At 42.9% G+C, this 23,454-nt stretch overlaps 2 long non-coding RNA genes across 8 annotated transcripts; one reads left to right on the forward strand and one right to left on the reverse strand.

Annotated features, from left to right (window-relative positions):
• Positions 1-406: 406 nt before the first annotated feature.
• On the reverse strand, positions 407-11,088 carry LOC129464858 (uncharacterized). 7 transcript variants are annotated; one of them, XR_010116360.1, is made up of 4 exons: positions 8,428-11,084; positions 7,276-7,353; positions 5,833-6,019; positions 407-2,060 (listed from the first exon to the last, which is right to left on the reverse strand). It is a non-coding gene; the product is annotated as an uncharacterized lncRNA (long non-coding RNA). The 7 variants fall into 7 exon arrangements; XR_008651775.2 differs by having other exon boundaries at positions 5,921-6,019; positions 8,428-11,079; XR_010116362.1 differs by having other exon boundaries at positions 4,768-6,019; positions 8,428-8,565.
• Positions 9,496-21,665, forward strand: LOC134732810 (uncharacterized). Its single transcript, XR_010116368.1, has 3 exons — positions 9,496-9,639; positions 19,873-19,941; positions 21,543-21,665. It is a non-coding gene; the product is annotated as an uncharacterized lncRNA (long non-coding RNA).
• Positions 21,666-23,454: the final 1,789 nt, after the last annotated feature.

Consider the following 23,454-nt stretch of genomic DNA (forward strand, 5'->3'; position numbering starts at 1 on the left):
CCCAGCACTTTGAGAGGCTGAGGTGGCAGGATTGCTTGAAGCCAGGAGTTTGAAACCAGCCTGGGTAACATAGGGAGATTCCATCTCTACAAAAATTTTAAAAATTAGCTGGGTGTGTGGTGTGCGCCTGTAGTCTCAGCTACTTGGGAGGCTGAGGTGGGAGGATTGTTTGAGCCTAGGAGACTGAGGCTGAAGTGAGCAGTGATGCCACCCCACTGCGGACTGGGTGACAGAGCGAGAACCCATCTCATAAAAAAAAAAGCAAAAGAAAAAGAAAGAGTAGTCCTCAGAGCTCTATAACTGACTATAAACCACCCTAAAGAAGGATCAAAGTAAAACAATGATTGTGGGTGACAAAAGTATTTGAACAGCCATGGTTAAAGACACAATTAGCAAGGAAATTTGGTTATATCTATGGCACATAACAGTTTAATATAATAATCATAATTAGTTCTGATAACATAGTCTAAGACATATCAGAATCACAAGAATTTCATACAATTTTGGAACACATACTAATAACACATTTACACAAATACAAGCCAAAGAAGGTTACACATCATTTCATATTTGATAATGATGATTTTATTATAGCAATAAGCCAAATATGTCTCTTTGGATTTCAGGGGATGTAATGTCAAAAAAATTAATGAGACCAAAACACTGAATTTAGATTTAGAGTTTGGAAAGTTTGTCAAACATCAAAGGTTGAAAACACAATATCACAAAATAGCATCACAGGTCATTGTAAAATAAGTCACTCATTTAGTCAAAGTGGTAACTCAAATATTTTAAAAACAAAAAGTCAAAAACTTTACTCTTTGAGACTTACTTTCCCAAACAATAAAACCTAATAAAGACAGGATGAAGTCAATTAAATTTTACAGACAAATCTATTAAATTTTCATCATCTTGAGAATAAGATATAATTTTTGTAAACCTTCTCATAACCTTTCATAATTTTTAAGTAAAGAATGTGTTAATGCTCCAAGAAAACATTGTTAATCTGACACAGGGACCCACATGCTTGTCTTGCATCAGTGTTCCTTTGACATTAATGTTTAATTTATAGGCTGGCCACGGTGGCTCATGCCTGTAAACTCAGCACTTTGGAAGGCCTAGGCAGGCGGCTATCTTGAGCTCAGGAGTTGGAGACAAGCTTGGGCAACATGGTGAAACCTTGTCTCTATAAAAATACAAAAATTAGTCAGGCATGGTGGTGCACCCCCGTAGTCCCTGCTACTTGGGAGGCTGAGGTGCCAGGAGTCTTGCCAGGCAGAGGTTGCAGTGAGCCAGGATAATGACACTGCACTCCAGCTCGGATGACATAACTGGACTGTCTCAAAACAACAACAAATGCAACTGTTTAATTTATAGAGAAACTCTGAACTAATTTTATCTCTTGAAATGGATCCTTACAAGCTCACACACCCACTTCTTCTGCAATAGTCCCTGGGACTAGAGGGGTTGAAGAGTTTTAATTTCTGGACCCATGTCTCATGACTGCAGCTTACTCTGATTTTCATCTTCTCCTAGGTCTGAAGATGAGGCTTCAATTGCTGTCAATGTTTAAGATTTAGCCAGAGTTGGTGACTTTTTTAGATCCAGGAGTCAAAGCCGTGTGACTTAGTAGCACAAGGAGTTTAAAAGAAATACAGAAAGTTACATGGATATAATAACCTTAATTTTTACAAATCTTCCCAAAGAATAAGTGTGATGGGGAGGTTGGGGAGAAGAGGTTGAGGGAGGAAGCAGGTCACAATTGAATTCTTGGCTGTTCCAGGATAGCTGGCACGAGTATGAGGGCCACACAAGAAATAGAAAGTGAGAGGACAGGCCCCAGAATATACTGAGCTCAGGGCTTGCAGTGTCTGGGGTTTCCGGTCCTCTTCTGCAGAACCACAGGCCTCTGGCACATGGGGAAGAAAGTGCTGCGCTATCGCTTGTGTCCAGGAAAACCAGGAACTCTTGGACTCAGGAGCCACCAGCTTTTGCAATTTTATACTCTTCTGGCCCTGCGTGTTCCACATAGGTTAGGAACCTGGCTGGTGACATTAATCCTAGAAGCAAATTGCATATGAAAATGGAATTAATGACATTAACATCAAATTCTATCATCTCATGTGAAAACTATCCAGAGTCAAATAGTTTGTCTCAGGGGATGAAAAAAAAAATTAGTACTGGGCCTATGAAGAGAAAGCTGTTGTGGGGGACTCTGGTTTATACAAAGTTTATCATTTCCCCAAATCAGATTGCTACTCCTGAGCAGAGACTGGAATTCTGTTCTGCCAGGAGAAAAACGCTTTGGGCGACTATCTATAAATGAACATTTGGGATGTTAGTGAAGAGAATGCAAGAGCGAGTGCCCAGTTCTCTCTCTCTCTCTGTAAAATACACATAAAATTTACCATCTTAACCATTAAGCCTACAGTTCATAATGCTTTGCAACAATTGTCATCATCCATCTCCACAACTCTTTGTGTCTTCTAAAAGTGAAACTCTGTATCCTTTAAAGAATAACTCCCCACTTTCCTCTCCCCCATCCCTGGCAACCACCATTCTACATTGTGTCTATGATGTTGACTACCCTAAGTACCCCATGTAAGTGGAATCATACAGTATTTGTCTTTTTGTGACTGGCTTATTTCGTTTAGCATAATGTCCCTTAGGTTCATCTGTGATGTAGCCTGTTAGCATTTCCCTCTTTTTAAAGGCTGACTGTCTATATGTACCATGTCTTGCTTATCCTTTCATATGTGAATGGACACTTGAGTTGCTTCTTCATCTTTGCTATTATGCATAATGCTGCTATGAACCTGGGTGTACAAATATCTTCCTGAGACTCTGCCTTAAATTATTTTGAGTATATGTCCAGAAGTGAAATTGCTGGGTCATATGGTAATTCTATTTTTAATTTGTTGAGGAAGGTTCTGTTTTCTACATTGGCTGTACCAATTTACATGCCTACAACAGTGCATACATAGGGGTTCCAAACTCCTTGTATCCTTGCCAACTCTTGTTATCTTTTGTTTTTTTAATAGTAGCCATCCTAGCGGATGTGCAGTGGTACCTGTATCTCATTGTAGTTTTGATTTGCATTTCCCTAAGAATTAGGGATGCTGGACATTTTTCTTTCATGTGCTATTGGCCATTTGTATGTCTTTTTTGGAGAAATGTCTATTCAAGTCCTCTGCCTGTTTTTGAAATGGGTTGTTTGTTTTTTGATGATGAGTTTTAGAAAGTGTTAATTTATTCTGGATAGCAATCCTTCATCAGACATATGTTTAAAAATATTTTTCCCATTGTAGAATTGTATTCAAACTCTATCAGTGGTTATTGGCAAGCAGTCTATTATCAGTGCATTCAGGGCTATTCATTCTTTCTCTACTCCCTCAGCACACCCCATTGATCAGTTATTGTTTCAGAAACCAGAAAGTAAGAGGCAAGGGGAAAAGTACACAAGGGAATTTCTGGCAATTTTTCATCTTTAATGATTTTTCTCTTTATCCCCCACCATTTTTTTTTTTAACATGTATTCCCTTAGGGTCTTAGGCCTGCCAAAAGAACATTTCTCTCTCTCTCTCTCTTTCTTAAGACGGAGTCTTGCTCTGTCACCAGGCTGGAGTGCAGTGGCACCATCTTGGCTCACTGCAACCTCCGCCTCCCTGGTTCAAGTGATTCTCCTGCCTTAGCCTCCAGAGTAGCTGGGATTACAGGTGCGCACCACCACACCAAGCTAATTTTGTATTTTTAGATGCTCTTGATCTCTTGACCTCGTGATCCACCCGCCTTGGCCTCCCAAAGTGCTGGGATTACAGACATGAGCCATGGTGCCTGGCCGAACGTTTCTCTCGTAAATGTATTTTTCTGACACCCCTCTTCCTGTCTGTTGTCCTATCTCCCAGACCTTAGAATGAGATCTTAGGTAAGGAGGTCTTACTAATTAACTGCACTGTTATTGCTCATTTTTTTTGCTTTTGAAAACTAGGTCAGACAAAATTCAAGCTATTTAGAGAGAAGTACCACAGTTTCTCTCACCCCTACTTCACAAGTTGGTAACAATTATGAGCCCACAAGTTGGTGACAACTATGAGAAAAACGATAAAACCAGAAAATCAATGTATTTAAATAAAAGCACATCAGTGCCTACAACATGTAACAAACTTATCTGTCCCTCAAGTGGTCCCTGTTTCATAAGCAAACACGAACTGGAGGTATCAGAATTGAGGATGAGATAGCAGAAGTATCATCCCGTGATTAAACATGTGAACACTAGCAATGCTCTTACAATTTACTGTGAAATGCCTGATGATTATTTTCCGGACATGATACAGCCACAGAGAATGTTGGTGACAGGAAAAGATGGAAAGGGTAAGGTGGATATCTTAGTTAATAAAGAGGTAGGGTGAAAGGGGTTTAGAAAGTAGCTTCCAGAGAAGAAAGTCTGAGCTTTCACGCACTATAGAACTAATACTGGGGAAAACATAGCCCCTAGAATTGCTGGAAAGGAGTAATTAGAATAAAATCCTAGTTAATGTTTATTATTTTAAATGGTGCTAGACTATGCTTAAGGAAGGATACCCATTAACCTCACTGATATAATGAGTACTGCAATTATATCTGGTTTTACTAACAATGGAAATGAAACACAAGGATTAAACTAACTTCTCAAAGTCAAAGAGGAGAGAAATTTGAACCACAGCAAGATCATGCCAGAATCCTAACATTTAAACCACCAGCCTACAACAGGCTAAGTATCTGATTTACCATGTCTGATTTCACCTTTGTCCCAGAACTCACTCTCATTCCAAGACTGGGATCCCCAGACCACAGAGGCACCTGTGACTTCCTCAGACTTCCAGGAGACACTGGATAGGAGGCTTAACCTTATGTGTGGTTTTTCTGGAGTGGGAGGGAGGGGGTGGGAAAGGGAGGAAGCTTTCAGAAAACACTGGTGGTGATGACAGAACAATCTGAAGATGCTAGGAGAGACCCTTAACACACTCTAATAGGAAATCTCTTAGGCCTGCCAAAAGAACATTTTTCTCTTAAATGTATTTTTCTGACATCTTTCTTCCTGTCTGTTGTCCTATCTCCCAACCTTAGAATGAGATCTTAGGGAAGGAGTTCTTGCTAATTAACTGCCCTCTTATTGCTCATCTTTTTGGTTTTGAAAAGTAGGTTAGACAGGGCCGGGCACCATGGTTAACACCTGTAATCCCTGCACTTTGGGAGGCTGAGGCAGGTGGATCACCTGAGGTCAGGAGTTTGAGACCAGCCTGACCAACATGGAGAAACCCTGTGTCTACTAAAAAATACAAAATTAGCCAGGCGTGGTGGTGCATGCCTGTAATCTCAGCTACTTGGGAGGCTGAGGCGGGAGACTCTCTTGAACTGGGGAGGTGGATGTTGCAGTGAGCCGAGATCGCGCCATTGCACTCCAGCCTGGGTAACAAAGAAACACCGAAAAAACAAAAAAAGGAAAGAAAGAAAAATAAAACTAGGTCAGACAAAATTCGAGCTCTTTAGAGAGAAGAACTACAGTTTCTCTCACCCCTAGTACACAAATTGTGACAACTATGAGCCCACACCGATTAAAGGAAAAGGTATAATTTGACAAATCTGGAGAAACATAGCACTGGTCACTGCATAGAATCAGTAAATATGCTGACTCTAACTTGAAGCACTGTTTTGCACTATAAGTAGAACTAACTCTATAGAAGTTCAGTTTCTCCAGAGGATGATATGGTACTCTCAGCAATGATAACTTTACTTCAGCAATGATAACTAGGAACTTATGCTGCAGTGTAGGCTCTCTTTAAGTTGACTTACCTGGACATTTTCATAAGGAATCTCAAAAGACTTTTAAAAGCGTCCAGATGCTAGGAAACCAAACCAGGATCTTGCTATCATACTTCACCTGCAATACCTAGAGATTTGGATGAATTCTTCTTTTGTTAAGATTCTCCAAATATCCTGATGTTCCTGGTCCCGTCAGGAAGTGACAATTGTTACTCACCTGTAAGGAAAGGAACCCTTTTAAACCAGGACAGTTTTTCATGTCTGAGTGTGTTTCTGTTCCTAAAAACCATGAAGGAAACAAAACAGTGATATTACATTCAACATGGTAACTCTAAATCCTTGTTCTACCAGTAGAAATATAATATCTCTAGGGATTAAGCCCGGTCTCCAGAGTTTACCCAAGACCATAGGAAAATAACATCCAGATGTTTTTAAAAAGCACCCACAGGATGAGCTGAGGGTCTCTCAGTATACAGGAAACTGTCACAAGGTGTGCCTGCTTTTCTTTTGAAGCAGTAAAAGAAGTTCTCATAATTCCCGAGGCTTTGCTCAGAACACATGAGATATGGCCCAGCTTTATAGTTGTTGTCATGCTATCTTATGTGCATGTAAATCTGTTAAGGCTAACTCAATATTAGTGTTCTCTCTCTCTATTGGGTACTGAGGGGCCTTTTCGTTGTCAGGATTGTTTTATTTCTCCCACAGTGGATATATTCTTCTCCTTTCTTTCCTTCTAAATGGATTATTCTTAGAAGCAGTCATAGATAGGGCTTCCCAGAAGATAGTTCCATGTGATCAAGCAAACAGTTGTGTTCAGGGTGGGTTCAGTTCATAGAACCTAATGTTCATACAAGTAGTAGAGGATTCTCTTTTTAAAAAAGATGGTCGGGTGCGGTGGCTCACGGCTGTAATCCCAGCACTTTGGGAGGCCAAGGCAGGTGGATCACCTGAGGTCAGAAGTTCAAAACCAGCCTGACCAATGTGGCAAAACTCTGCCTCTACTAAAAATACAAAAATTAGCCGGGCGTGGTGGTAGGCACCTGTAATCCCAGCTACTGGGAGGCTGAGACACAAGAATCACTTGAATCTGGGAGGTGGAGGTTGCAGTGAGCCGAGATCACGCCACTGCACTCCAGCCTTGGTGACAGAGTGAGACTCCAACTCAAAAAAAAAAAAAAAGAATAAAAATTTACAGTACAAAATTACAGACCTGTTCGAAGGACTTCTAAAAGCTAAGCTTCCTTACCTGCATGGTAAATTTGCCTGTGGCCCTGCATGATACCCCACATGGGCCAATGAGGTAGCACAGCATTGAATTGCCCCTTACTCCCTCCTGTTCCACTTCCCTCTCTTAAATTCCACTTTCTTAAAAAAAAAAAAACTACTTTTGACTTAAAAAGTCTCACATAAGTTTTCACTTTAGCTAATGCTTCCTGGGGAAGCCAGACCAATAAAATATGCTGCTCTGCTTACCTTACATGCTTTAACTTTTTTCCTCTGCTGTCTGAATCCCCAATAATTCAATCTGTATTGCAAAGATAATGAGGATGCCTACAAATGTGGAATGATTCAGATTAATATTGACCTTTGAACAGTCTGAATGAGACCTCTTGCCAGAAATTAAAAAGTCTGCTTGAGTGGAGCAGAAAAATACATTAAAAGGCCTTTTTAAGTATCAAGCAAGTATGAATATTTGTAAGCCCATTTTGTTTGTTACTCTAGTCAATTTCCCATTTTTGGTCAACCAATGTCTCTCATGATCACAGATGTTAAAAATTATGAACAATGTATTAGCATACTGAATCCAGCAATATATATATTTTAAAAATACATCATGATCTAGTGGGATTTACTCCAGGAACTCGCATTTGAAAATCAATCAATATTATTCACCGCATTAACAGTAAAAAGAAATAAAACCGCATGATAATATCAGTAGATGTAGAAAACCTTTTTAAAAGTTAACCTCTCTTCTTTATTAAAACAAAAAATGTCTTAACAAATTAGAAAAAGTGGATTCCCTTATTTATTTAAAAGTGTATCTATAAGAGACGTACGCTTAATATTCCACTTTGAAAGAAATAAAAACGTTTTACCCCAAAATCTATTTCTTTGACATATTTTGAGATGGCTGTCAGAGGCAGCAAAAGAAGCAGCTCTGCAATGCCATCGTGCATTGATATATACAGGCCTTCTCTTTTCCAGATGTAGGAAGGATTAATGAGAGTCTGACACCTTTAAAGGTCTTAAGGAAACAGTTCCCTGAGGAATGCTATCTGTGAGGTTTCATGTACATAACAAGACTACCATTGCTAGCAGACCTCATCTTCTCTCCCTCCTGTAACCAGTTCTGCCATGATCCACTTCTTTCTGTAACCTCAAGATGGTATACAAGCTCCTGCACCTCACTGGGGGGTTGGGCAATCATACATTTTGTCCCCTGTTAATCTTCTGTTTTTGTGAGTCGATTTTACAACAAACTTTCAGAGTGCTAAGAAAAAGATTTCCCTTGGCCCCTAGAAATTTGGTGTTGTAAGCAGGAACCCAAAGGTTGGCTCTTTTGGAAGCCCACAGTTAAGGAAAACCAGGAGCTAATCAGCCAGCCTAAGGATAAGAATTTCTTACCAGTCAGATTCCAAGCCCCTCTCTGTGGAATTTGGTCAAGTAGACAGTAAATATCACTCTTTGTTCATTTTTCCTGTCCAAAATCTTGACTGATGGGAGAAAAGGATTTGTGTGACCGGTGCTGGTGTATTGACTCTGGTGTACTTTCTGGTACTTTGTGGTAAGAATCATATTGTTTCATCCATTTCCTCCTAGAGTAGTCTTTTCTTTGTCTTTCTCTTTCTGTGTTGTTCTGTCATAAAGAGGTGTACAGATTGACGTTTTTCTCTCATGTCGTTTTGTTTTGTTTGAGATGGAGTCTTGCTCTGTTGCCCAGCCTGGAGTGCAGTGGTGCCATCTTGGCTCACTGCAACCTCCGCCTCCTGGGTTGAAGCAATTCTCAGCACGAAGTCGCCTGTTTCTGATCCGCACTTTCTCCCGGATGGCCGACCAGACGGTTTTCTGCTAGTTGTGCTACACATAGTTTCCTGGTGTCCGTGCGCCGCTTTCTCCATCCAAGACCCTCTAGTGCCGGTGTCACGGTCGCAACGCCCGGGGTTTCCATTGGCTGTTTTGCCAGTGGCACGGAGTCGGCGGTTTTTCTGTCACAGCCCTTGTCGTACGGAGTTTCTCCGTGGCCGAACCTCTGTTTTTTCTCAGAGTCGATGGTTTCCTGGTGACGGCGCCATTGGCTGCGCCAAAACGAATGTTGACCTTGACAACCCCGGAGGCTGGCGTCACTCGCAGGCTCCCGGCACCGCCACTTCGCCAGCCGAGGTGTCTTGGTCGCGGCACAGCTCGTCGGTCTGCGCCTCCATTTTCTCAGTGGCCGCAGCGCCCAGGTTGCAGATGTGAGGGATTCGGAGTCGCAGCTGCCCCAGTTGCGCGGAGCCTGGAGTTACCGGGCGGCGGCGGCGCTGGGCTGGGGGAGCCAGCCGCTCCTCGGGGCCGGTGGCAGGGGAGCTGCCGGGGCGCCATCTCTTCCCAGCGCCGCCGCACGGACTCCGGCTCGGCCTCCAGACCCAGTCCGGTGGCTGCGCTGCTGGGGTTTCTGTGACAGGACCCCACGGTTTCGGGCGTCGTTGGCTTCTTGGTCCTAGCAAGTTTCTATTTCGTGGTGCCTGCGATTTCTACCCCTTGTTCAAGTCGTGGAATAGTCACAATATGATTTCTTAGCCCAAGCAAGTTCCGACTTAGGACAAACACCGGTCTGGCCCTGGCTGCGATTTCTAGGTAGTAGGAAGTTACTGTTTCATCGTAACGAGGCTGAGTCACCCTGTGACTCAGATCTCAGCAATTCCGGTTTTCCTGTAGCCTCGGAACTCTAATCCTAACAACCCCGGGTTAGCTCTGCCTCAAGTTTCTTAGTCATTGCAAGTTCTGGTTTCCTACTAGTAAGCTCTGCTTTAGCTGCGCAGGAGACGTTTAACTCCTGTAATCTGGGTACCAGCGAATGCGATTTTTTTTTTTGGCTTGGCGATGACCAGTTTAGCAGGGCCTGGGAGCTCTTATACTAAGTTTGGTTTCACAATAGCGGGTCCCGCCTTAGCTAGGCTTGTGTTTTTTAAACTCCCCTGGAAATCAGGAAATGCGGGCAAACGCGATTTTTCAGTTTTGCCAAGCCTCGTTTGACAACGGCAAGTCCCGCCGAAAGCGACTTTTTTTTCTACCATTTTATAGTCTAAGCTAAACAGGTTTAACCATGACTGTTATTTATTTATTTATTTAATTTGGTAGGATATTTAGACTTAGGTGTAACATGTACCGGTTTAGATCGGATAGGGATATCCTAGTCGTAGGACTGCATTACAAACATTTGTAGTTTCTTCTTTGTAGGAATGGTTCTCAGTAATTTTTGCTTATTTTTTAATTGTCTTTTTGTGTCTTGCTCTGAGAACGACATTACCGATGTGCTTGCCTTTCATTTCTATTTGCATTTTAGGCTTCTATTATTTTTAAATTGTATTTCTATTTAAATGTTATGTATTTTTTTCTACTGATTTTAAATGTCTCAGCTTCGTGCTCCTTGACTTGCATGCTCAGGACGCGGGGAGCCGATCGCGGTCTCAGCCTTGCTGCTGCCAGTTTCCGGGTTCTGTCTGGCGACTCCGCTTCTTATGCGGAGCTGTCGGTTTTGGGTCAGCACTTTTGCCAGTAGCGCCCACTGGGCGTTTTCTCAGTTGGTGCACCGTTCTTAGCGCCCAACAGGTCGTTTCACGTTCTCGGGGCCCGTAAATTCTCTGTGCTGTCTCTTTCTGGGTCCTAGCAACGCTAATGTCTCGTAGGAACTTCCTGAACCCCTTTTTACGGTGCAGACCGGTGACTGCACCCAGCCGCTGTGCTCTCTAGTAATTCCATAGTACCGTTAGCCGGGGCTTTTTCTCTCACAACACATTACAACGGGTTAAAACATATTAAAGGACTTAAAACACAGTAAGATGCCACAACACATTTTTCTGTCACAACACACTTAAACACAGTCAGCTCATTTCTCCAGACAGGACTCCTATCTAAGAGCCCGCAGTTTCTTTCTAGCAGCACCATTTATGGACATGTTTGGTATCACCAGGGCAATCCGCTGGGTGTCTGTTCTTGCTGAGTCCCAGCGCCGCCAGATTATTGTTAGCGAGGTCCTTAGTAGTGCCGAGCCCTAGCGGACAGTTTCCTGGTGGCACCAATGCTCATTTCCCAGACACAGATGGCTCTTGGCCCCTGAAGCGCTCTTTAATCCCTGCGATCTGTAGGGCTAATTCTCTGTACGGTTTGCTTAGTGTCAGTTTCATTTCGGTTTCTTTTCTCGCTGTTTTTCCGTCGGAATTATTACGGTTTGTTTTGGTTCTATGTGCTTTCTAAAATTTTATCGTTTTTCATTTTTTTGAGACAGAGTCTCGCTGGAGTGCAATGGTGCAATCTCGGCTCACTGCAACCACCACCTCCCGGGTGGTGTACTAATTTTGTGTACTAATTTGTGTACTCATTTGTGTACTAATTTTGATGCATTTATTAATATTGAGTTTCATATTTGGCTTGCCTCTGCCCACGAGCTCCGGAGACGTAAATACCCAGGCTGATGGTAGTGCTGGTGTATTATAGTAAGGTTAAATTTTCTGCAATTGATAACTGTACTGTGCTACTGTGTAAGCTTATGAAAGACAATATCCCTGTTCTTAGGAAATGCACACTAAATATTAAAGTTTACTGGCCATAAGTTGTATAATCTTTTTACAATTAAAAAAAAATTTTTCTCTGTCGCCCATGCGTGTGCAGTGGTGTGATCTCGGCTCACTACAACCTCTGCCTCCTGAGTTCAAGCAATTCTTCTACCTCAGCCTCCCAAGTAGCTGGGATTACAGGTGCATGTCACCAAACCCGGCTAATTTTTGTATTTCTGGTAGAGATGGAGTTTCACTATGTTGATTATGCTGGTATCGAACTCCTGACCTCTGGTGATCCACTCACCTTGGCCTCCCAAAGTGCTGGGATTACAGGTGTGAGCCACTGTGGTGGCCCCAAATTCTTTAAAGAGGGGAGGGTAGGGAATATGGATAAAAGGTATGCTGCAGCCGGGTGCAGTGGCTTGCTCCCGTAATCCGCGCACTTTGTGGGGCAGAGGTGGGAGGATCACCTGAGGCTGGGAGTTCGAGACCAGCCTGGCCAGCATGGTGAAACCCCATCTCTACTGAAAATACAAAACTTAGCTGGGCATGGTGGCTCATGCCTGCAGTCACAACTACTCAGGAAGCTGAGGTAGGAGAATCGCTTGAACCCGGGAGGTGGTGGTTGCAGTGAGCCGAGATTGCACCATTGCACTCCAGCGAGACTCTGTCTCAAAAAAAAAAGAAAAAAAAAAAGTATGCTGGATTTCTGTGGTTCCTTCTTGCATTTTTTCTTGTAAATTTTAAATTATTTTAAATAAAAGGTTAAAAACCTAACATAAGGACTGTATATTCATTATCTCCAATTTTCACATCCCAGTGAATCCTGTATAATGAATCTTTCATTCCACAATTTCATTTTCCTGTTCCCACAAACATCAACCTCTCTTCAGCATTTTGTATAGCAAATGTTTTTCTTCAGCTTCCATGACATGTCACTGTCCTTTTCTTTTGCTTCAGCAGACACTCAGTCTGTTTGCTCTGGCACATCAACTTTCTTTGTCCAAACTCTGAAATGCCCCAGGATGAAATATTTTGCTTTGCTAAATATTTTGGAGTAATTTTATACTTGCCAGTGGAATCTGTGTTATCCACGTTGGTGCATAAAATGAATGCCCAAAAAGGGGTAGTTGAGAAGTGTTTAATAAAGTAACTGACTACTTACAATCAGCATTTGTGGACAGGTAAAAGGAAACAAACAAGAGGTAGGGAGCACTCCAGACCTTGCACCAGAAGAAAGCATTACCATTCCTAGCTAAGTAGGGGCAAGAGAATGAGTGGTGTTAGAGAAAGCAAGCAAGTGCTGGAAGGGCCACTCCACAGTATTTTTGGCCTTTTTTTTCCCTTTTATTTTTCTGAGACCGGGTCTCACTCTGTCACCCAGGCTGGAGTGCAGTGGTACAATTATAGCTTATTGCAGCCTCGGCCACCTCAGCTCATGCAGTCCTCCTTCTTCAGCCTCCCAAGTAGCTGTGGCTACAGGTACATGTCACCATGCCTGGCTTATTTATTTATTTATTTATATTTTTTTTTATGAGATGGAGTTTTGCTCTTGTCGCCCAGGCAATGGTGCAATCTCGGCTCAGTGCAACCTCCGCCTCCTGGGTTCAAGTGATTCTCCTGCCTCGGTCTCTCCAGTAGCTGGGATTACAGGTGTCTACCACCACGCCCTGCTAATTTTTGTATTTTTTAGTAGGGACAGAGTTTCACCATGTCAGCCAGGCTGGTCTTGAACTCCTGACCTCAGGTGATCCACCCGTCTTGGCCTCCCAAAGTACTGGGATTACAGGTGTGAGCCACCGCACCCAGCCTAATTTTTTTATTCTTTGTGGAGACAGGTTCTAACTCTATTACCCAAGTTGGTTTTGAACACCTGGCCTCAAGGGATCCTCCTGCCTTGGCCTCCCAAAGTGCTGTGATTGCAAGCATGAGCCACCATAGCCAGACTATTTTTCACTTTACATAAAATAATTCAATACCCTGAGCTCCAGGGGGAGCAAAGCAAGGTAATAAATTACTACTCCATATCTCTGAACAGCTGGTGTCTTTCAGTGCCTAAACTCAAACAGAAGCCTGGGGGCAAAAGTAGCTCTCCAGTGCAGTCCATAACAGTTACTTCTTGCAACATAGAGCTGGCTGCAGACTGGTAAACAGATCTAGTGAGGCGAACTGATGTTAGCTAGCAGCGTCTTTATATTGATCAATGTATTCACGAAGATAACTTTTTTTTTTTTTTTTTTGAGAAAAGTCTTGCTCTGTCGCCCAGGTTGGCATGCAGTGGCCTGATCTTGGCTCACTGCAACCTCCACCTCCTGGGTTCAAGTGATTCTTGTGATTCAGCCTCCTGAGTAGCTGGGATTAGAGGCGTGCACCACCACGCCTGGCTAATTTTTTGTATTTTTAGTAGAGATGGGGTTTTGCTATGTTGGCCAGGCTGGTCTTGAACTCCGGGCCTCAAGTGATTCACTCACCTTGGCCACCCAAAGTGCTGGGATTACAGGGGTGAGCCACCCCACCTGGCCCACAATGGTGACTTTTTAAAATGATCTAAAACCAACTCTATACTCATAAATTCAACAAATTAGATTGAATGGATCAACCCTGCAAGATCCAGTCATCATTAATGATATTGAATTCATGGTCAAAAAATCTTCCAAAAAACAAACCTAGAGTTTCTTACAATTTCACTGACTAATTTTTACCAAATATTTAAAGAATAAATAAGTTGAATTCTACATGATTTATTCTAGTAAATAAAAGAATATGGAATACTTCCCAATTTATTTTATGAGATCAGCACTTTCCGGGCACACACAGCACACTAAGAGAAAACTACTGACCAATATTGCACCTAAGCATAGATGCAGAAATCCTCACCAAAATACTAACAAATATCAGTCAGAAATATATGTTAAAGAACAATACCATGCCTTGGGCAGGCGCAGTGGCTCACGCCTGTAATCCCAGCACTTTGGGAGGCCGAGGCGGGCGGATCACGAGGTTAGGAGATCGAGACCATCTTGGCTAACACAGTGAAACCCTGTCTCTACTAAAAAAAAAACACAAAAAATTAGCCGGGCATGGTGGCGGGTGCCTGTAGTCCCAGCTACTTGGGAGGCTGAGGCAGAAGAATGGCGTCAACCCGGAAGGAGGAGCTTGCAGTGAGCCCAGACCGCACCACTGCACTCCAGCCTGGGTGACAGAGCAAGATTCCGTCTCAAAAAAAAAAAAAAAAAAAAGAACAATACCGTGCCCAAGTAAGATTATTCCAGATGGAGGGCTAGTTTAATGCTCGAAAGTCAAACAATGTAATTTCCCTTATTGATAGCCTAGATGAGAAACACCGTATAATCCTATCAAATGATGCACAAAAAGCACTTAAAATCTATACCATTTCTGATTTAAAATTTAAAAACCAACTCTCGGCATCATGGGAATAGAGGGAATTTCCTCAACCAAAAACAAAAGTCTACAAAAACCTATAGCAAACATTGTATGTAATGACAGACTCAACGCTTTTCCCATGGAATCAGGAACAAGGCACAAATATCCACTCTCACCATTTCTATTCAACAATGTACTGGAATTGTTTGCCAGTGCAATAAGGTGAGAAAATGTGTTAAAAAGCATAAAAATTGGAAGCGAAAGAATGAAAATATCCATACTTGCAGAATATGAGTCTATGAAGAAAATCTTAAGGAGTCTAAAAGTTCCAGCACTCATGAGTGAGTTTAGCAAGCTCTCAAGATATAACAGTGCAAACCTTCAGAAGGAAAAAGTTCCAGGGACTTGGAACAAGAGAATTTCCTGCACTAAGTTCTCAGGCCTGCTGCCTGTTAACCCCATTTCCTGTAGGCCCAGCCTGTGAGTCACCTGCCATGCACAACCCCTGGCTGATCCTTCCCTCCAGTCTCTGGATAAGACACACTACTTCCGCCCTGCAATCAGCAAACCTTGGCGACACAGAGTCCCGGCAGTCCTGGCACCAGCAACCAGCCGCCCGGCTCCTATGCTCCGTCCTTACCAAACATCATCAGCAGGAACCCAGGAAACAGGAATTTAACATTTGTGTCCTATTTTGTTTCATTTTATATTTTTGAGACGGAGTTTTGCTCTTGTTGCCCAGGCTGGAGTGCAATGACACCATCTCGGCTCACTGCAACCTCTGCCTCAGGGTTCAAGCGATTCTCCTGCCTCAGACTCCCGAGTAGTTGGGATTACAGGCATGCGTCACCATGCCCGGCTTATTTTGTATTTTTAGTAGAGACGGGGTTTCACCATGTTGGTCAGGCTGTTCTCGAACTTCTGACCTCAAGTGATCCACCCGAATGGGCCTCCCAAATTGCTGGGATTACCGGCGTGAGCCACCGCGCCCGGCCACATTTGTGTACAATTTTGAGAAGGGGAAAGAAAAAGGCACAAACTGATCTGAAGGCAAAATTTCTTCCATCGCGTTTGAGAGAACTCAGGTATTACTGTGACATCATCTGTTACAAGACGATCGTCAATGGAAGGATCTCAGCGAAAATCTCAGGGCTGAGGACTCCGAAGGCGGCGGTGGACACCTTCTTAGGGCGTCTGCCCTCAAGCGCATGCAATCTGCACCCAGCAGTCTTGGAACTTCGGTTGGTGGCTTCTGCGGGACAGTAGTAGGCTGACACTCTGAAAGGTCTCCTCGGACGGACTTCTCCGGCTCCAGTCGTCTGTCCACGAAGCAAGGGGCGAGTTGAGAGGGATGCTGCGGGGGCAGACGTCCCTTGGGACCCTCTGCAGCCTCCAGCTCTCCGGAGGGCGCCTGCGGCTACTCCTATTTGCCGGCGAGGATTCAGAGCCGGCGACTTTAGGCCCCGGCTCAAAGTGCGCTACGGTCTGGGAAAGAGATCTTTTCGCCTGCAGTTTCAGCAAAGAAGCACTCAGGAAGCGGAAAGTAGGTCGCAGTGGAACCTAGGAGGCCGCCCCAAGAGAGCTCGCAGTGGTAAGGACAGGAAGGGAGCATTCAGGACACCGAATTTACTGAGCTCAGGGCTGGAGGCGTCTGGCCCCGCCGCCTCTTTTGTGGAATCCCGGGCCTGCCAAACTCCGAGGGGAGACAGCAACTTCATCGCGTCCTTCTTTCACCAGCTGACACCGGGTATCTGGGACTCAGAAGTCAACATCTTTTGCGTTTTTATACTCTTCTGGTCTCATGAGCGGTCCAAATTAGATTAATCTCCTTAATCTTAGGAGCAAATTACATCAAGACATGGAATTAATGAGATTTACGTAAAGTCCTAACATCTGGGATGAAGTTATCTAGTTAATACTTTGCTTTAGAAATTGAAAAGAAAGAGTACTAACTTCTTGTGCAAGGAAAGCTGTTTTGGGGGACCCTGGTTAGAAAGTTCATTATTGCCTCCAAATGCATTGCTAGTACTGGAGCAGACTGGATTCATTTCTGCCCCAGAGCAATGCCTGTCAGATGCCTAAGGATGGGGATGTTACTGAGGAGGAGGCCAGGGTAGTTGCCCATTTTTTAAATCAAAAGATCATTTTTGTGGTATTTCATTATATTATTATTCTGTGATATGTTGACCTTTTTACATTTTAATTTTAGATTCAAGGGGACATGTGTAGGTTTGTAACAAAAATGTATTGCGTGATGCTGAGGCTTCTATTGACCCATCACCCAGAGAGTGAACATAGTCCCCAGTAGGAAGTTTTTCAGCCTCTACCTCCTTATGCCCCTCCTTCCCTCCTTTTGGAGTCCCCAGTTGTCTATTGTTCTCATCTTTATGTCCCGGTACACCAGGCTAAGCTCCCACTTACAAGTGAGACGAACATGCAATATTTGTTTCTGCATTAATTTGCTTAGGATAATTGTATCCTTACAGAATAGTTTGAGGTTGAAGTTGGGTAATGTGATGCCTCGGCTTTTTTTTTTTTTTTTTTTTAACCGGGTTTTTCTCTGTAGATCAGGTGGGAATGCAGTGGCATGCTCTTGACAGCCTCGACCTGCAGGCTCCCCTCTCAGCCTCCAGAGTAGCTCCAAAGTAGCTGGGAAAACGAGTGTGTGCCCCCCATGCCTGGCTAATTTCTTTTTGTAGTTTTTCTAAAGATGGGGTTTCTCCATGTTGCCCAGGCTGGTCGTTGCCCAATTTTTGTTTTTTTTTGTTTTCTTGGGACGGAATCTTGCTCTGTCTCCCAGGCTGAAGTGCAGTGGTGCAATCTCCGCTCACTGCAAACTACACCTCCGGGGTTCAAGTGATTCTCCTGCCTCAGCCTCCTGAGTAGCTGGGACTACAGGCATGTGCCACCACACCTGGCTAATTTTTTTTTTTTTTTTGTATTTTTTTTTTGGTAGAGACAGGGTTTCGCTGTGTTAGTCAAGATGGTCTTAATCTCCTGACCTCGTGATCTGCCTGCCTTGGCCTCCCTAAGTGCTGGGATTACAGGTGTGAGGCACTGTGCCCGGTCCCCAATTCTTAATGTGGTCTTTCACTCTCCCAGTTTTGTCATGTACTGTTGAATTGCTAAATTTAAAGTATTGCAGAATTTGGGTGTATGTGTGCAATAACATACAAGGGAGCAGACAAGGCACACAATGGCCTGGGCTCAGGGTTGGCAGCCTCTGGAGTCCTGGTGCCTGGTCTGTTGAATCCCAGGCCTGCTGCACCCCAGGAGGAAAGTGCTGCTTCATTGCATCCATCTCACAACTAGTGATAGAGTATCTGGAACTCAGAAATCACCAGTATTTGTGTTTTTATAGTCTTCTGCTCCCTTGGGTGGTTCTAGCCAGATAACAAGAAACTGGGTGTAACTTTAGTCTTGGAGCAAATTTCCTCAGAAAATGGAATTAATGATATTAACAAAATCCTATCATCTGGGATGAAATTATCTAGATTAGTGTCAGATTGGTTTAGCAGATGAAAGGAAAAAGTGGCTGCACGGTGGCCTATAATCCCAGCACTTTGGGAGGTGGAAGCAAGTGGATCACCTGAGGTCAGGAGTTCGAGACCAGCCTGGCCAACGAAGTGAAACCCCGTCTCTACTAAAAATATAAAATTAGCCTGGTGTGGTGTCACATGCCTGTAATCCCAGCTACTTGGGAGCCTGAGGCAGGAGAATCACTTGAACCTGGGAGGCACAGGTTGCGGTGAGCCGAGATCACGCCATTGCACTCCAGCCTGGGCAACAAGAGGGAAACTCGGTCTCAAAAATAAAGGAAAAAGTACAACTATGTCTGTGGAAGAAAAGCTGTTTTTATGGTGCCTGGCTTTCTTATAGAGAGTTCATTATTGCCAAAATCACATTGCTTGTCTTAAGGGCAGACACTGAAACCTTTTCTACCAGCAGAGAAAAGCTTGGGGGGAATGTGCAAGGGATGATTTGGGATGTTACTGAGGAGCAGGGTAAGGATAGTTGCCCATTGTTAGTGTGGTCTTTCATTCTCCCAGTTTTGTGTTCTACTGAATTGTTATATTAAGAAGATTTCAGTCAGGTGCAGTGGCTCACACCTGTAATCTCACACTTTGTGAGGCCAACACAGGCAGATCACTTGAGCCCAGGAGTTGGAGACCAGCCTGGACAGCATGGCGAAAGGCTGTCTCTACAAAAAATGCAAAAATTATTCAGGTGTGATGGCCTGTGCCTGTAGTCCCAGCTACCCAAAAGACTGAGGCAGGAGAATTACCTGAGCCCAGAAAGTTGAGGCTGCAGTGAGCCGAGATTGAGCCACTGTACTCCAGCCTGGGCAATGGAGTGAGACCCTGTCTCAAAAAAACAAAAAAAACAAAAAAGATTTCAGCATCTCTGTGTACAACAGCAGGAAGCTAAAGGCTCAGGCCCCACTGGCTGACTAAGTTACAGACAGGTTATATGCCTTTCTAGATGAGTGACCCTCAACATGTTATCTAACCCTGTAGCCTTTATTAACCACCTCTAAAATGGAAGCCAAGTGCACTCTCATTTTACAAAGTAAATACTGGGAATACTTTTCATAACAAAAGTTAATGTTTAGACAGTATCTGGTTGGAAGTAATTTGCTCAGTTTTTAACAATATTATCATTGTGGATTTTATCATGGAATGAAAGATAACCTTAATCAGAACAAATGTAAAATGGATCATTCTTTGTTGTGTTCGTTCTGTGGATTATTTTTTTCCTTCTCATATCCATTGTGAAATAGGAATTCCTTTGAGTCAAACATGCTATTTACAAAGCATCAATGGATATGATTACATAATTACTTAATCAAATATTATTGTTTACTATTATAAAATCTGATTGATCCCAATATTTAGCAAGCATGTTTTGATACCCTACCATGTTTCAGGTGCTGTAAAGGGAGCCACAAATACAAAGATGAGACACTAGCTGCAGCTTTCACAACTCTAACTGCTGAGTGAGTAAAGACGCTGTCAAGAGGACATTCAGAACACAGCTAACTCAGTGTTTATTGCAGGAGACCAGAAAGACAAGGTCTGAATGTGATGCTTCCCTTCAAAGCCATGTTTTTTTTTACTTGAAGTGAGGAAAATATACAACTATAGAAAACTAAAGGAAAAAATAAAGAAACAGAATAAGAATGACAGAATAGATATGGAAGGCAGAAGATTGAAAGTTCTTGTTAGGTGAAAGGTTTATGGACTGTAGGTGTCTGGAGAGTGGATCTCGAGAGCAGGAGCAACCCCTACCTGCCAGTAATTACTGGTGATCCCAGAAAACTAGCTTTATCATTTCTTTGAGCACGTAGCTGGGATACGTCTCTCTAGGAGTGAACAATGAATGGAAACTTGCATTGTAGAGAGTCGGCAGTGCTCTGGATGGGTATAACACACATAGGAGTGACAGTTCCCAAAGGGGATCCGTGTTACCCAGGCAAAGACCTGCTGTCCAGCCATTAATGCAGACATGCCTCTCCCTCCAAACTGTACAAAGGAATGTAGTAGTTCTTTTCAGCTACCCTAGACAAAAACTGCTAAGGCTGGTGATGCTTTATTAAGGAATCTTGATTTACACATACTAGAATTATACTATTATACTTAAATCTAAGTTCTAGTGGCCTCCAGTAACTGTGAAAGAGACCTTTAACCCCATCTCTAATAAAAATGCAAAAATTAGTTGGGTGTGGTGGTGTGCACCTGTAATCCCAGTTTCTCAGGAGGCTGAGTCAGAGGATTTGCTTGAACTCAGAAGTCAGAGGTTGCAGTGAGCTGAGATGGCACTATTGCACTCCAGCATGGGTGACAAGGGCAAAACTCCTCTTAAAAAAAAAAAAAAAATGGAAAGAAAAAGAAAGAATCCATGAATGGTCTCGGTAAATGCGGTACCTGCATGTGCCACCTGCCAGTATTCTCAGGGCAAAGAAGAAATGGGTTAAAGAATTGCCTATAGTATTTTGCTTTTACACTTTATTTTCTGTTATATCCTGGAAGATTAGTGTGTCACAACCTATAGGATAAAGAGGTCAGCTTATATAGGGGTCAACTAATCTGATATACATAGGGAGAAAATGTAGAACACACCATCAAGCATCATCAGTTACAGCTTCCTTAAAAATGTCTTTGGCCAACCTCATAATTTATAGAGTCAATATCTTGTATATGGGCATTGTATCATCAGTAATTAAACAATTCAATCAAAACTAAATCAAAACTTCTATCTTTACCTAATCATGTATTATGTTTGCCTGGAGGCGAGCAGGCCATCTTGGGCAGAAGACTAGAAGATTGCTTTAGTCTAGATACCTCCCACTTGGGTCACTGAAAGTGACTATTTTTTTTTTTCATCTCTGTTCATGGCTGTAATAATTTTTTTAAAAATTTAGATGCAAGGTTTCACTCTATAGCTTAGACTAGAATGCAGTGGTACCATCATAGCTCACTTCAGCCTCGAACTCCTGGGCTCAAGCAGTCATCTTGCTTCAGCCTCCTGAGTGGCTGGGACTACAGGCAGAAACCACTACAGGCAGTTAATTAAAAGCTTTTTTTTTTTCTCTCCTAGAGATGGTGTTTCACTATGTTGCCTGGGCTGGTTTTGGGTTCTCGCCGCAAGTAATCCTCCTGACTCAGCCTCCTAAAGTGCTGGGATTACAGATGTCAGCCACCATGTCCAGTGCATAATAAAGTTGCTCTAGTCTTAGAATCTTGTCTCATGATGGTAACTCCACCTTCAATTTTTTTTTTTTTTTTTGAGACAAGGTCTTGCTGTGTTTCCCAAGCCGGAGTGCAGTGGCTCAATCTCAGCTCACTGCAACCTCTGCCTCCAGGGTTTAATTGATTCTCCCACCTTAGCCTCCCAAGTAGCTGGGATTACAGGGGTGTGCCACCACTCAGGGCAAATGTTTTTTGTATTTTTAGTAGAGATGGGATTTCACCATGTTAGCTACTGTGGGATCTGGCCAGCAGTCCGCAATGCAATAGGGCTCTTTCTTTGTTCCCAGGTGGATTGGCAGGTCGAGAAATAATAGACACACACAAAATAGTGAAAGCTGGGTCCAGGCGGGTCACCGCCTCTGGTCCTGTGATGCCGCCAATGCACTGGATATACCAGCATTTATTATTAAGTTTAGTGAAGGCGGGGGTAGGTTAGTGAGGGATTTAGGGTCATTTGATTATGAGGTGAGATGTTCATGTGGGGATGAAGTAATTCTTTAACATAACATCGGTATGCAGAAGTACAGTATACAGAGAAAAGAATTTACAATATAGTGTGTGCATCACTAATTTCTAACAGAGCCTTAAAACAGAAACACAGTCTTTCCATAACCTAGGATTAGCAAGATTTTTTTTTTATTATACTTTAAGTTTTAAGGTACATGTGCACAATGTGCAGGTTAGTTACATATGTATATGTGTGCCACGTTGGTGTGCTGCACCTATCAACTCATCATTTAACATTAGGTATAGCTCCCAATGCTATCCCTCCCCCCTCCCCCCACCCCACAACAAGCCCCCATGTGTGATGTTCCCCTTCCTGTTTCCATGTGTTCTCACTGTTCAATTCCCACCTATGAATGAGAACATGAGGTGTTTGGTTTTTTGTCCTTGTGATTGTTTGCTGGGAATGATGGTTTCCAGCTTCATCCATGTCCCTACAAAGGACATGAACTCATCCTTTTTTATGGCTGCATAGTATTCCATGGTGTATATGTGCCACATTTTCTTAATCCAGTCTATCATTATTGGACATTTGGGTTGGTTCCAAGTCTTTGCTATTGTGAATAGTGCCACAATGAACATACGTGTGCATGTGTCTTTATAGCAGCATGATTTATAGTCCTTTGGGTATATACCCAGTAATGGGATTGCTGGGTCAAATGGTATTTATAGTTCAAGATCTCTGAGGAATCACCACACTGACTTCCACAATGGTTGAACTAGTTTACAGTCCCAGCAACAGTGTAAAGGTGTTCCTATTTCTCCACATTCTCTCCAGCACCTGTTGTTTCCTGACTTTTTAATGATGGCCATTTTAACTGGTGTGAGATGGTATCTCATTGTGGTTTTGATTTGCATTTCTCTGACGGCCAGTGATGATGAGCATTTTTTCATGTTTCTTTTGGCTGCATAAATGTCTTCTTTTGAGAAGTATCTGTTCATATCTTTTGCCCACTTTTTGATGGGGCTGTTTGTTTTTTTCTTGTAAATTTGTTTGAGTTCATTGTAGATTCTGGATATTAGCCCTTTGTCAGAGGAGTAGATTGCAAAAATTTTCTCCCATTTTGTAGGTTGCCTGTTCACTCTGATGGTAGTTTCTTTTGCTGTGCAGAAGCTCTATAGTTTAATTAGATCCCATTTGTCAATTTTGGATTTTATTGCCATTGCTTTTGGTGTTTTGGACATGAAGTCCTTGCCCATGCCTATGTCCTGAATGGTATTGCCTAGGTTTTCTTCTAAGGTTTTTATGGTTTTAG

The sequence above is a fragment of the Symphalangus syndactylus genome, chromosome 16 (assembly GCF_028878055.3).
Source record: "Symphalangus syndactylus isolate Jambi chromosome 16, NHGRI_mSymSyn1-v2.1_pri, whole genome shotgun sequence".
NCBI classification, from domain to species: Eukaryota; Metazoa; Chordata; class Mammalia; order Primates; family Hylobatidae; genus Symphalangus; species Symphalangus syndactylus.